This window comes from Sciurus vulgaris, assembly GCF_902686455.1.
Source record: "Sciurus vulgaris genome assembly, chromosome: 16".
Classification (NCBI taxonomy): domain Eukaryota; kingdom Metazoa; phylum Chordata; class Mammalia; order Rodentia; family Sciuridae; genus Sciurus; species Sciurus vulgaris.
In genome coordinates this window covers 8,068,835-8,082,189 of record NC_136477.1, presented here as the reverse complement: position 1 = coordinate 8,082,189, position 13,355 = coordinate 8,068,835, and the positions used below count along the sequence as shown (strand labels likewise).

Sequence of the window (13,355 nt, the reverse complement as noted above, 5' to 3'; positions counted from 1 at the left end):
ACTTAGCATGAGGTTTTTGGAGTTTCGCTTATTTCACTTAGCATGATATTCTCCAACTCCATCCATTTACCACCAAAGGCCATAATTTCATTCTTTTTTAAAGCTGAGTAATATTCCATCATGGAGATATATATATATCATTTCTTTATCCATTCATCTGTTGAAGGACTTCTAGGCTGGTTCAACAATCTAGCTATTGTGAGTTGAGCTGCTATAAACATTGATGTGACTCTGTCACTGTAGTATGCTGATTTTAAGTCCTTGGGGTATAAACCAAGAAGTGGGATAACTGGGTCAAATGGTGGTTCCATTCCAAGTTTTCTGAGGAATCTCCACATTGCTTTCCACTGAGCTAATTTTAATATTTGAGACAAGGTCTTGCTAAATTTCTTAAGACCTCACCATTTGCTGATGCTGGGGTTGAACTTGCAATCCTCCTGCCTCAGCCTGCCAAGTCACTTGGGTTACAGTTACTGTTGTATGGAAAATCACCCTTAGTAAATTGGTCAATTGCTTACTTTTTGACCTCTGTGGTGGGCTTGGTTCCTTGATGGTGGTGAGAACTATCTGAACATAAAGGATCCACTTTCACGTATGGAAAATTTTAATGCTGAAAACACCAAGATTGTGGTGGAAAAATATTCTTCAAAAATTACACTAGTGTTTCTCAGAAGTTGAGGTAGAAAAAGAAACAGGTGGAATGTATGCATGACTTATGTGATGAGTGAAATAGAGTGATCCAAATGTTAGAAGAGACATCAAAAAACACATAATAACAATTAAACATCAACTTATATTCCTATGAAAAAGTCTGAAAAGATGGGAGGTTATTGATAACAATTTGAGAAAAACTTGTATGTTAACTTGGGTGAAGCAGTAAATGTGCTTGAAAGGAAATCCACTTTATCATTAGGAAGAGAAGAACTAATCACAGGCTACAAAATATATTTAAGCCAGATTTTGACAAATTTAAAATGTAATATTGGAGTTGGAGTTGTAGCTCAGCAGATCACTTGCCTATATGTGTAAGGTTATGGGTTCAATCTCCAACACTACAAAAATGAATAAATAAAAGTTATATGATGTTAAATTTAAATTATTAAATTTAATAATTTAATTTGATTAGGTGCCAACTGGAGTAAGGTTCAGCTTCTTTCAGTTGGGCTGGACATTTAGCTCAGCAGGAAATCAACCACCCCATGTGCTAGAGGTGAGGGTTATATCCCCACACAGTGGCAAAAGGAATAAAACATAAACTAAAAAGTTGAAATTAACAAGTAAAATCAATAGTAATAAAAGGGAGGAGGGAAAAAGACAAAGTTAATTTTTTAAAAAAAGGAAATAAATGACCCTAGGAAAGAGAGAGAAAATATTACAGAATGAAAACAAGAAAAACATTAGACAAAAGTAGGAAAAAATATGAGAGGGAGGTGACTGAGGAGGAGTTGTTCCATGCTTTTATATTTATGTCAGAATGAATCCCAATATTATGCATAACTAAAATGCACTCATAAAAAACATTTCCTTAAAATCATTAAAAGAAATTTTTGTGAAAACTATGATGTTGATCTAGGCAATGATTCATTGGATATGATCTCTAAAGCAAAAACAGACAAATAGGATCCACAGAACTAAAAAGCTTATGCACATCAACAAGAAATGTGTCATAAGTAAACCTTGTCATGAAAAAGAAAAAGTTTGTTTCATTTTTAAGGTTATTTCTAGTACTACATTTGACCCGAGAGCTTCAATCCAGAACAAATCTTAAAACTGGCGTCCTATTAAAGAATGCCGAATCTCAGAGTTTCAGTGATCACTTCAGTGATAGACTGAGAGCTAACTGAGAACCACCTGAGAGCTATGACTGATAACTCTTTACCTTCAATCAATGTGGATCTTGTATTTAATATTTTAATTTCTCTTGATGTTATTTTTTCTTTTCTTCTCCCCTTTTATACCTTAAATGTGGTACCCCATTCATCCAAAATTACATGCATTAGTCCACTAACCATGGCCTTGTTGTTATTAGCAAATAAAGCATGAGATACATAACTCTAAGAAAAAAATTGTGTCAACAGGGTGAATAGAAAACTGAAGCTTGGAAGGTATTGTTTGTAAAGTATACACCTCATATGAAATTAATATACAAAATACATAAAGCATGCAAACAATTCAACAGTATTAAAACAAATAGCCTGATCCAAAACTGGTCAAAAAAATCTAAATATTTCTCAAAAAGAGAAATACAAATGGCCAACAGATATAAAATGACTCAACATCAATTGTTATTAGGGAACTGCAAACAAAAACCACTATGAGATATCAGCTCCTTCTATTGGATACACCATTATCAGAGGCAAATGATAATTCTTCACAAGGATATGGAGAAAAGGGAAATTTTTCACAGTGTTGGTGGGAATATAAATGAATTTGACCATCATAAAAGCATTATAAAATTCCCTCCAAAAATTAAAAACAGTACCATATGATCCAGCCATCACAATATTGGGTATATATCCAAATGAATAAAATGAGTATGTTGCCCCATGTTTTGCAGCACCACTCACAATAATCACGATATGTCCCGACCCACAGGACTGCAACGGGAACCTGGAGGGGGGAGTGGGAATTGGGAGAGACAAGGGACACGAGAAATGGAGACAAGACAAAAGCCTGATCAAGTCTCGTTTATTAGGGGAATAAACCCAGTTAATATAAAGTACAAAAACCAATCGGGGGAAAGCACACGAAGGCAAGACTAGTCCAAGCGCCAGAACTCGAATAAGGAAGTGTAGTTGGCCAGTCGTGAAGTACCACGCAATCTAGTCTGATGCAACTGGTATTGTCTGACAGTTATGTGTGCAGGGAGAGGCACGCCCCGCCAGCATCTGGCAGGCGCCATCTTAGCTCAACATGAGGCGAGGCAGGGGGCATGACCTACTGGCTCTGGACAAAGATATGCCATCAAGCCATGTGTCCATCAACAGAGCAGGGGATAAAGAAAACAAAGCATATACACGATGAATACCACATGACATAAAAAGGAGGAGATCCTGCCATTGACAACCTTGGAGGACAGTATATTAACTGAAGCACACCAGGCATAAAAGGACAAATAGCACATGATCCCAATCATTTGTTGGATCTTAGGAAGTTGATTTAGAGAGAGCAGAGTAGTAGTTACCATGGGCTGGGGCTTTTGGGATGTGGTGCTGGGGAAAAGTTGGTCAACATTACACAAACACATTTAGACTTGAGAAATACTCTCAAGAGATTTATTACATAGCATCATGACTGTAGTTACTGATGATGCATTGTATTATTGACAAATGTTGGGTTGTTAAGTATTCTCACCACAAAAATGTTAACTAATGAGATGATGCAAGTGTTATTTTTTAGATCCAATCAATGCATGACATAAAATATTTCCAAATATCATATTGAATATGATATGTATGTACAATTTTATATGCCAACTTAAGTAAACAGACAACAAATAAATTTGAATAATAAAAATAGTAAAGAAAACTAAAAAGAAGGGACTTCTTTTCTTCCATGGCATTGTGAAATGATGTCCACAATCCCCAAAGATGGTCAAAAGGAGTCATATGACAAGAGATGTTTCCTAAGATTGGTTCCTTACAAAAATTAACCTTTCCATAGGGGATAGCTTATGACTTTAAAGGAAACCAAAGTAAAAAAGGATTTTTTTTCTTGAAGAAAATATGTCCATTTCCCCCTGCCACTGACTCCACCAATAAAAAGTTGGCTGAAACTTTTCCACTCTGCCATTTTCTTTTTACCCCAAGGGAGCTGAATTGTGTGGAGAGTGGAAAGAAAATAGAACAATTTATTTAATGATGAGCCCTGAGAATTTGAACTCCAAGACAGTAGAAAATTTAATAAAGCTCCTGGGGTCCCTATCTGCTCTTCTGTGAACTCAGCCTCAGAAACAGCACAGGGTGCTTCCTGTGGACAGAGAGTTGGGAAGAAGACACTTCAGCAACAATGATGGGAAAGAGTTGGTGTGTTCCAGTGAAGCTGAAATAGTAAGATGAACAATGGAGAGAACGTGGGTATCATGTTTTATCTCTGAAATGAGAAATGGAGCATGTCAAATTTCTTTAGTCTATGAAGTCCCTGTGCTTTGAAGCCATGTCAGTTTCCATGGAGACCTGTCTCCTCCGTCTGTTTCTCTGTTTCCTTATCTCCTGATCTTTGGAATCTAGAACCTTTCTCCTGAAAGTTATTTTCTGCAGATTCTCCAGCTCTTCTGCATTCTTGTCTATAAATCGAGGGCTGCTGACAGACTTCCTGCATCCAATCATTTTTGTGTTAAGTACCCACTGAAGAAGATTTATAATGCCTGAGGGATTATCTGTTATTCTCTAAATTTGATTTGATTTTCCTGTCATCTTTTATAACCTTTGTTACTGGCACCTTTGACTTACTGAAAGCTCTCACTAGTTCTACGATGCTGTAGCCGTGGTTTCACCTTAGGATCCACCATGTATCTACCATTCATTTAATATTTTCTGATGCTCACCAGTCAGAGAAATTCCCTTTTCTCTGATTATCAACATTTGTTAAATGTTCAGGGAAATAACAGGTGGTAGAAGTTGGAAGAGAATGCCTTGACCTGTTCTTTTAATTTTCAAAAGCTACAGTGTTATAACGTAGCCTTTCTTGGTGGATGTGGTGTGACAATAGCCACTCTTTACTGGATGAAGGAATTATTTGTGGCTTCTTCTCTTAGCATCAGTCTCAGCCCTGGCTGGCTACTCATTGTAATGACTGTTAAATTTTCTCAGATGGATTTTACATATTGTGTTTTTCTTATGATTTCACTTCAAAGACCTAGTTTAGCGACTAATTTTATTAACAAACATATTTTTCTTAAACTGACTTCCATTGCCAGAATTAGCATTGCTCGTTCATTCTGTATTTTAAAATAGATTTGACTTTTAAAATAGATTTGACTCTGGGGTTGATAAGAGACTAGAAGGGGAAGGGTTCTAGGCCAGAATGTTTCTATTTGGAAGACACTTCCAAATTCTAGTCCTTAAAAGGGGGGTTTTGCTTCAAAGTGTAGCTTTTGTTAAGAAGTGTTGCAGTCCATTCAGGGCTGCTGTGACTAGCTGGAAACTTAAGACCTTGATGGAAACATCTAGTGTTTCCAGATATCTAAAAGTGCACAACATATGGTTGAAGTAGAGGACTAAAGCAATGTCCTTTAGGTATTTTTTGGTATTACCTAGGCATAGTTGCCATTTAGGGGAATGGAACTGTTGAACCTGATGTCTTGGAGAGATTGTTGAAGGTTCACTGGGTGGTAGGTAGGGGGAGAAAGTTTGCATAGAGAAGCACTCTGTGACCCTTACACTAGTTCAGATTGTCTAACCATTGTCATATGTGCATTTTAGTTAATATTGCTGGGTATTAAAGGATAAGTCCCAATGCCCAGTGTTTGTTAGAAGCAGAAAAATAATCCCTATATAAATACAATTTTGTTAATATTTAGGAAGAACTGTCTTCTGGGAATGACATTTATTAATCCACCTCTTGGAGCTAGGGGTAGTCCTGAACTTAGTCACTGGAATGGTGAGATGAGAAAGAGGAAGGGTGAGGGGAAGGGCTCATTGCTAGCATTTCCATATCTCAAGACAGGTTTAGATTATAACCACAGACCTATATGTGCAGTTTTGGTAAAGTACTTGTGTTTATTATGCACAAAGTTCATACTTTATTTCACAACATCTAAGTGTCTAGATGTCCTGAGGTGACAGTGAATCATAAAAAATGGAGCTAGTGAATTAGCCACTTTGTAAATGTCTTTTTGTTATAATTGATAGAAAAGATGCATCTTGGACATGGAATTGCTTTATCCCTGGGCAGTGTGTATCAGGACTTGTTCATTAGACTGACAGCTGAGGGCACAGGGATGCACGCAGGGAGAGACGGGAGCTAGTGCTCAAGGATTTACATCTTGATGTGAGCCATTGGTGTGTGTGCATCTTCTGGCTGTACTATAGGAATAGGTTAATTCACCAGGAACATGCTAATATTCAGTAGTAGAAGTCTGGTAATGAAACACGCTTGGTGTATTCTGCTGTTTTGTCTCATTTTAAACTGAGCATTAAGGGAATGCATTAATTGATTTTTAACTCTACCAATATGTCTATCTAGAGGCCTGTTGCCATTTCTATCTTGTGTGAAATTTTTGTCCCCAAGAAAGGATAACAGATTGAGTTGGTTTAGTGTATTCTTGGTTATCAAAAATACTCAAGTAGCTTTGGGATTTTGAATTGGTGAATACACATGATTTGTGGAAAAGCAGGATACACACTATGATCAAAATCACACAAAATGGGATGTTGTGTATGTGTATGCACAACCTAGTAGTACATATCCAAATAAGCTGCTTGTGACTGGATGACTTTGTTCTTTGCTTGTGTTTTTATTTTTTCCTGTCATGCACATATTAAGTTTTAAAAAATAAAAACTAATTCTTAAAACCTGAGAAAAATAGATTTGAACACATTTCTGGAACTTCACATTACTGTCCAATTTTGTGTCTATATTCTCTCCAATTTTGTGCCTATATTTAGGCATATTATTAGTTGGACGATTTCTCTTTTGTGTTATAGAAAACATTCTGCTCTCCGTATTTATTGTACTTCCAATATTGTAATTGTTCAACATCTATGATGTGGTAGCCACTCTGTAAGTCACTGGAGAGACAAATCATGAGACAAAACTCTCACAGACCCACCAATCCACAGGAGTTCACCAGTGTGAGGTGGTCATGAAGGAAGAGCACAGGACGCTCCACTGTGGGCCTTCATACCCTGTCCCTCCTGGCCATCACTCTATCTCCATCACACAGCCCTTCACACCCCTCCTACACCAAGTTTACCAACTGGCAGGACAATCATAGATCCTTTTCTCTCATCCTACAACTGTTTGTTCCTATGTCTTCTTATTCATAGTGACCCATTCTTCCTCTCCCAGTTCAAACATTCATACTTCTGAGTTGGCTTTCCTACCCAGAACAGAAGACCACATTTAATAAACACGCAGTGTGTATCACAGGAACCACAGTAGAAAATTACATCATCTCACTGAATTTCACATTTCAATCCTACCAGGCAGTGAATGCTTACTGCTGCTGCTGTGGAGAGTAGTATTGTGAGCTTAAGTAACGTCTTCAAGGTCACAAAGATGGTACAATGAGGGGCAAATGTCTATTCCAGGAACTCTGGACTCAAGAATCAATCCCATTTCTAAATCACATCACAAAATATATTTATATCTTCAAAATATCTTAAAATCATTCTTAACATAGGTAATAATAATTACAACTCTCATTTACTGAGACTTCTACCCAGCACCAGGGCATATAAAACCAAACAAATAAGGAAATAGCAATGATCAAAGCCTCAGCAATTTAGTAAGGCCATATGCAACTTAGGGACACCCTATTTCAAAATAACAAATGAAAATAAAAAGGGCTGTGGATGTAGATCAGTGGTAGAGTACCCCTGGGTTCCATCCCCAGTACCAAAAAAAAAAAAAAAAAAGAAAGAAAGAAAGAAAGAAAGAAGAAATTCTGAATGATTATACACTTTGAAAGGGAGAGAAATGGACTGCCATTTGACTGAATAAATCACCATCATTGGCAGAAATAAATAAAAAATAAAGGACGTACATCCTAGAATATTATAAAGTGAGAGCTACCTGAGTTTTCATTTGATTATTCATTGAACTTTGCTTTCTCTTTCTCCAGAAGATACACCAACTCAATGGAAGCAGAAAACCATACAGGCTTACCACAATTTTTCCTCCTGGGCTTCTCAGAGGATCCTGAATTGCAGCCCTTTCTTTTTGGACTGTTCCTGTCCATGTACCTGGTCACCATCCTAGGGAACCTACTCATCATCCTGACCATCTACTCTGACTCCCACCTCCACACCCCCATGTACTTCTTCCTCTCCAACCTGTCCTTCATTGACATCTGCTTCATTTCTACCACAGTCCCAAAAGCGAACTTCCAGGCACAGAATAAAAACATTTCCTACATAGAGTGCCTCACTCAGGCATATTTTTTTAATACTTTTATTGGAATGGATAACTTCCTACTGACTATAATGTCCTATGACCGCTTTGTGGCCATCTGCCACCCTCTGAACTACACAGTCATCATGAACCCTCAGTTCTGTGTCCTCCTGGTTCTGCTGTCTTGGATCATCATGTTCTGGTTCTCCCTGGTTCACATTCTACTGTTGAATCAACTGACCTTCTCCACAGGCACTGAAATCCCACATTTCTTCTGTGAAGTGGCTCAGCTTCTCAAGGTGGCCACCTCTGACACCCTCATCAATAAAGTCTTTCTTTATGTGGCAAGCACCCTTCTGGGTGTGTTTCCTTTGTCTGGGATCCTCTTCTCTTATTTTCGAATTGTTTCCTCCTTATTGGGAATGTCCTCCTCTGTGGGTAAGTATAAAGCATTTTCCACCTGTGGGTCCCACCTCTGTGTGGTCTCCTTGTTCTATGGAACAGCACTTGGGGTTTACCTCAGCTCTGCTGTGACCCATTCTTCTCAGAAAAGCACAGTCACTTCAGTAATGTACTCTGTGGTCACCCCCATGCTGAACCCCTTCATCTACAGCCTGAGGAATAAAGATATGAAGGGGGCCCTGGGAAGACTCCTCAACAGAGCAGCATTTTGTTCCTGATGGATCACTTAGCTGAGAACTGAGTGTTGTTCCCCCAAAGCACATATTGTGGTATCTTGGTTCTTTTTCTCCCCAGAAACATCCTTGAAGTCTTCTATCCCCAAACTATCTCTGACTTTGCCTACATACTCAGTAATTCTTTCCTAACTTTTTCCCCTTATGCATGGTACATAAAGGTCTAAGTTTTTAAAGGTTTCTTACATGTACTTCTGAGATTTCCAACTTGACTTAAATATATCACATGTTGACATGGTTACCTAAAAAATTGTTGGTTGAATGATAGTGTTCTTTAATTTATTGGGTTTTATTTTGTTTTAATTTCTTTGGAGCAAAATAATACAAACCATCAAAGCATAGTGCTGATCATATCCTGACTATGCTGGTCACTTTATCTGTATGACCTTATTTAATCCTGAAAACACTTTGAGATATTTTCTGTCATTCACACATTTTCCAAAGGAAGAGAGAGATAGGGATGGACAAACTACTGGACCTGACATGGAGCCCATACTAACTCTGCTATACTACTGCTGGTAAGAGCAATGTTTTAATTTTCAACCTGAAATTTGAAATCAACTTTTTAACGTGGGTTTGTTCATAAGATTCTTACTGATATGATGTCTACATTAACTCTGATTTTTTGTGTTATTTTATAAACTTTCCTTATTTTCATTTATTCTTTCCTTTCTTTTCTCCTTCATTTATTCCTTCCTTCTTTCTTTCCTCCTGTCTTTTGACTGACTTATTAGTAAACATTAACTTACTTTACTCCTCTACATGGATGAAAATGTTCTACTGCATTTTTGTATGTTAGGAGTTTATCCATATATCTATTCATGGACATTCAATTGATTTACATCTGTTCACCCTTGTGAATAACAGCACTGCTGCATAAATGTTAGCCTATTTGCTTTTCTGATAATGTCACCAACAATAAAATCCTATATTTTACTGGAGTTATATTTGTGGCATGTTTTTTTCCATCTTAGAGATCTATTTCTCATGCGTGATCTATCTTAAGTCAAGGTAGAATGTTGCCACCGGCAGCAATGAGACCGCAGAAAGAATTGGAGGTGGACTGGGAATGAACAACTTCTTTATTTTTCTTTAGTGGTGCTTCCTTGCTTGCTTCCTTGCTTGCTTCTCTCCCCAAGTAGACACCTTGGTGCCAACACCAGCTTTGCCTTCCAGGATGGTTAAGGCCTCTCTTTGCCTTGTGGGACAAGATACAGGTGGCATCTTCCCAGTCCAAGTGCCGGTCTTGCTTAGAGGTGTGCACCCAGGAGACGGACATTCCCGCGTGCTCCGTTGTCCAGTGCCTCACGCACCAGGTCGCTGGGGCCACTGGGCAAGCGCAGCCAGGGCGGCCTGCTTGTGTAAGGGTGGGGGAGGAGGCGTCACGTGCCAGCAGGTGGGTGCGTCCTCCCCCGCATGTGTGCGCGGCCTTCTCCCGAAATAGCCGCAAGCATATCTCTACAGTAGAAATCTTACTTGTTAAAAAAATTTAAAACTTGGACCTTTATTGGCTAGGCATATGGGAGAAGAGTTAGGAAGGAATGACTGAGTATGTATGTGAAGTCCCCGGAACCATGTCCTATGAGTGTCTCCATCTCACAATCTCTGGAGATTTTAGGCATCATTTCAGATTCACAAGTTATGTTAGGAAAAAGTCCTTCCTTCTAAATTCACTTTTAAAATTTACAGACCTTTGGATCCAAAGTGTTAGGGGTCGCTGGCTCAGTTGTGGCTCGTCAGTAGCTCCCAGAAAAACGCTCCGCAGACACAAGAACTCACGCAAAAGACTTTATTTTATGGGGACAGATAAGGTCCGCTCGGGGTGGAAAAAGAAAAAAGAAGAAGAAATGGCGTACTGCTTCTCCCAGATATTGGAATTTCGCGGGCTGGGAAGAACCAATTGCAGTGGAGAATTTTTGTAGACTGACTGACTGATGGACCAATAACATGTTAGGACTTAACGTGGGAGGCAGCAAGATGGCAGCAGCGGAAGCCGGAAATTCCTGTAAGGTAAGAGGTGGGTAGAAGGCGGACTGACAGGTGATGGGGAGGCCGGAAATTCTTGTGACAGGAGAGAAAGGTGGCTTTATACCTTACACAAGGATGAGAGATTTGTGGAGAAGGATGATGGTGATGATTAGACAAGTATGTGAATATAAGTAATGCCAATGAACGAAGCAACTGAGAAGTTTTGTGGTAGTGTTTTGGACTCTGTATACTTTGCCACGATAAAAATGGAAATAAAAAGATGAGTCTTTAAAAAAAAAAGAGAGAAAGAAATAATATGAATTGTACACATGATCTATCTATGGAGGAGAAGTAGAGTCCCAAAATATTTGTGTATATTCATGTTCTCTTCTCCTTATACTAATATCAGAAGTCCTTAGAGATTATGATAACATGGACCAACATGACTAGCTGTCAGGTCTCTGCAGGGAGCCTCCCAGGTCACATAACAGTAAGAAATAAACCTGTACCTCCAGCCCTTTAGTTGTTCCAAATCCTGTGGTCTCCACACTTGTGTCTTCTCCTCATGGTAGTCTGCATCTGGAAACTCCTATCTGATACTGTATTCATCTTAGTCCCCAGGACAGACTGAGGTTTTACTGGGCACCAGGCAGGAGAGGAGTGTGGGATCTTCCATTCTTGGTCATACCCCAGCATTCTGAGAGGCAGATTAACCTGGTAAGTGCTGAGGAAGTTGATGGATGAAGGAAGGTTTGAACCTTAGTGGATACTTCAATTTAAAAATAGGGTCAAGAAAAGTCCCCAGCACATGACCTGCACCAAGTAGATACAGGTCGTAGGGGCCAGGTCATGGCTGGACTAAGGTACAATATCTCTTGAGTGGGCTAAGGGTGCAGCTCATTAGCAAAGTACCCACCCAACATGCTCCAGGTGCTGGACTCAATCCTCAGCACCACTCAGAAAGAAAATGACTGTAACAACCACAATATAAGCACAAGCCAGATGTAGAAACACAGCATTAACAATTAAAAATAACAACAACCACATGTCAGCAGCAATAGAAATCAAAGTGTTACTGAAAGATTTGTCCTTGTCCCTAATGCCAATCCAATAATGAGGACACTGTTTTGAGAAAAAGGAAAAAGAAAGTTTATTTCTTTGCTAGCAAAGGAGAAGCACATGGGATTCCTGTCCCAGAGGCTGTGATTCTGCCCATCAAAGGAAGCAGGGGACTTTTAAAGAGATGATTCAAAGGCTACATTCCACATGTTCTGTCAGAAGTGGTAATTCACATGTTAATTTGTGAGATAGTCATTTCTGAGATCCTCTTGTAACTTTCCCAAAGTATGAATTACTTTCTACCTGTGATGGGTGTGTACTCAATGACAGATAACTCTGCCTAGGATGGGGAAGAAAGGTCATCCTTAAGGGGTTATGGAAAATAATATTCCTATGAGACAACTCCCCAAGAAAACTGGAGGGCCGGTGTGGCTTAAAAGGAGGGAGGGAAAATTGACCAAACATTAAACCTCTCCCAGTGCATTCTTTCCCTATAACAATGGACCCCAAAGGAAAGGGGTGCATATGGAATGCTGGGCCCTAAACCTTGACCTTCCCCTATGGCCAATTAGTCCTAATGATAATAGGCAAGATTTGAGTACTCACCAGGGTCTGGTTTTAACCTGTACAACTAGCCCCTGATGGTCATACTGCACATACATGGCTTCCAATGATTACATCATCCTCATTGTACCCTACAAAACCAAAACACCCCCTGTAAGATAGGCAAAATGGGCCTCAATGGCACCGAGTCTGCAGAGGAATAAAGGTTCTCTGAATCTGTTGAGGTCTGCTCCTGTCCTTTTGCATTTACAATCCTGTTTACCCTGAGATTAGGAAAAGCTGGGAGAGAGGAAAAGGAAGAAACATGTCCTTTCAAAAAATAGGAAAAATAAATCTCAGTGGCAGAGCAGCAAGGTCTATATTCAAAGCATAAAGTGAACCACTGTTACAAAAGAGGTAAAAGTCACCTAGGATTAACTAATAGTTAAGAATAAAAGTAAAGTTAATTTTTTAAAAAATGAGGAAATTATGAAAAGGGAAAAAAGAAAGAATACATGTTTAAAAATGAAAAAATTAGAGAGAAAAATCCATTAAAAGAATAAATAAAGTAAGGGAGAAAATAAAGAAAAAATTAAAATTCCTTCCAGTTGAGGTACTTAGATTGGAGATGCTTCTCTCCGATTATCTACTGTTGGAATCAGCTAGGGATAGTGGGGCAGGTGGAGGATTGTTATGGCCCCAGTCAGCTCCCACACAGTGTGGGGTGGTGTGGACTGAGTCCTGCCTGCATTTCCTGCCAGGAAGGACCAGGGGATGTCCAGGGAACCTTGACCTTGGCAAAGATGTATTTGCTCTGGAGGTTTTCCCTTTGTGTTCCTGGGTCTTGGTGAAAGAGCTGCCTTAAGCATCTCCTTTAGAGGTTTATGGACCAGCGAGATAGACACAGGCTTAATCCAGAGACCTTGAAGTCACTGCATCTAGGGAGTGGAAAATGTCCAAGCCATGCATGTCCCCCAAATAACTCCATGAGTGGTGGAGGCAATCAAACCCAGAGTTCTGGGCTGGAGGTTGCCC

At 39.3% G+C, this 13,355-nt stretch overlaps 1 protein-coding gene across 1 annotated transcript in view; it reads right to left on the bottom strand.

Moving 5' to 3' along the window:
* The window catches only part of LOC306646381 (uncharacterized protein), a gene marked incomplete at its 3' end in the record, with an annotated part of 42,686 nt that overhangs the window by 17,096 nt on the left and 12,235 nt on the right, over nucleotides 1–13,355 (bottom strand).